Below are 2,376 nucleotides of genomic sequence, written 5' to 3'. Positions count from 1 at the left end.
TCCATAATATGTCCCCACTGGATGCAACGAATGACTCGGTTATAATGGGGTTTTCTGGTTTTTAATCATCGCTCTGGCCTGACAGGGCATCATCACAGTATGGTAGGGGCGTAACATTTCCGTCACACGCTTGAGGTATTTGGCCAATCATAACGCACTGGATAGCTGGCCAATCACAGCACACCTCGCTTTTCAGACCACTGAGCTTTGTAAAAATCATAGACTGTATAAAACATGGACGTAGTGTCCGTGACGTCACCCAAAGATTTCCAAAGAGCGTTTTTGAATCTCAAAAGTGGGCGGAGGCGTGCCGTCGCCATCTTGGCAGCGCGTCACCGTGCGTCACTCCTGGATAATCGAAAATGGGCAAAGAGGCAGGAGCAGGTTGCTGAAGCCACGCCCACCTAGCTTGACGGTGGTGACAGCAGCGGCAATCCACCTGTCACTCAAGTGGCCAACCCCCTAAATTATGCAGAACTTTAAGGCTTAATATAATTTAAACGGATGACTTATAAAAAAATTCACCCCCTCACAGTTGTCATGAAGGGCAAAATTAACTATATAGACCAAATAATTTTTTGAACATGGCTGTAAACGTTTTTTTTCTGCTGTAAAGTTGGGCATTTTAACATGGGGAGCCTATGGGATTGACTCCCTTTTGCAGCCAGCCTCTAGCGGCCAGTTGATGAATTACAGTTTAAGTCACTTCCTTGTTGGCTTCATGAGAGAGAGGGGGAGGTTGCCGCTTGGTAAAAATCGACACGTTTCAGAAAGGCGGGGCATAGAGGAGAAACAATAATGTACAGTATGTGGAAAATAATGTGTTTTTTGAACCTTACACCGCATAAACACATTTCATTACACCAAATACACCAAATAATGTTCTGTTTAGCAACATCATATGACCCCTTTAAAAAATGCTAAAAAAAGTGGGCGTGGTGCGGAGCGGAGGGGGAAAGGGGGAGACAGACAAATAAATGCACAGCCATTTGCACTCTGCATCGAAAACATAACGTTATATATGAACGCGCTGTTGCACCTCTGAGAACTTTTAAGGCTTATTCTGTGGCGTTTATATAAGCCTTTTGACGGGTTGTGTCACAGAGCTGTAAAAACGGTTATGCTCACCAAGTGAATGAATCGTGTTTGTGCCGAACTCTCATTACAAAGCAAAAACAAACACTCTCCTTCGATGGTTTCTCTCAGTTAATGTGCGCAATGCTAACATTGTCTTCTATGATGTGCAACACAAACACCTCTGCTGAAATCTCAGAAAAAGTAGTCTGGGGTTTCATGACCCTTTAACGTCCACGTTTGTGTAATGTGTAACGTGCACCATGCCCGATAGACGTTTATAATTTTAAGTCTTTAATCATGCCCAATAGAAGTTAATAATTTTCAGTTTTTTTCATAAGAGGTTATATTTCCAAAACAATACCCCCCCCCCCCCCCCCCTTCAAAATCGCTTAAAAAATTCTGCAGGTTTGGCCTACTCATCATCATCTTAGATGTTTCAAAATGTCTTCATGAGGAGCAGTTAGCTAACAATCCAAAGATGATTGGGACCTCCGGGGGTCAGAAGGTGATTGAGTTTATGATGAAGAGAGGCGTCAAATACTAAAATTAAATCAAGGATGACTTAGAATTTTTCCCTTTGCTTTGCTCATCCTCTGGTCTTGGAGTTAATGGGAAATAAAACTACTGAATATTACAAAAAAACTAAATGTTTTATATTCAAACAAAGACCCGCTTGGCAGGTTTGGCCTACTCATCATCATTTATGATGAAGAGAGGCGTCAAATACTAAAATTAAATCAAGGATGACTTAGAATTTTTCCCTTTGCTTTGCTTATCCTCTGGTCTTGGAGTTAATGGGAAATAAAACTACTGAATATTACAAAAAAACTAAATGTTTTATATTCAAACAAAGACCCGCTTGACCTTTGAGTGATACAATCAGATGTACGTGGAGGAGCTGCGTAGATGAGAGAAAAGCCTCCCAAACTGGAGGTAATTGTATTCCACTGCTTATTTGCTATGCATGACTGGATGGATTCAAAGGAAGGCATTAAAGCATTAAAATGCCATAACTAGAGTCTGTGTTCAGCACTGCACAGCTGGTGTCGGCTGCCTCTGCAGGGAGCTTCTTAAGATACTCATACATTACCAGCCATTTCACATCTTTAGTGACAAATATTATAATACCTAGAACAATATTATGATTATATTTCTTGTGGTGATTTGCCATATCTATCATTAGTAGCATTTCACACAATACAGGAAAGACAAAAACACACCACAGGCGATTGGAAATGCCAACACTTAAGCAATATTACAAGCAAAAGTGCTGCTTTTCAGTGCAATTTACGAGTGTAA

The sequence above is a fragment of the Sinocyclocheilus grahami genome, unplaced genomic scaffold (genome assembly GCF_001515645.1).
Source record: "Sinocyclocheilus grahami isolate Dianchi unplaced genomic scaffold, SAMN03320097.WGS_v1.1 scaffold1311.1, whole genome shotgun sequence".
In the NCBI taxonomy this organism is placed as follows: Eukaryota; Metazoa; Chordata; class Actinopteri; order Cypriniformes; family Cyprinidae; genus Sinocyclocheilus; species Sinocyclocheilus grahami.
This window is presented reverse-complemented; position numbering follows the sequence as displayed.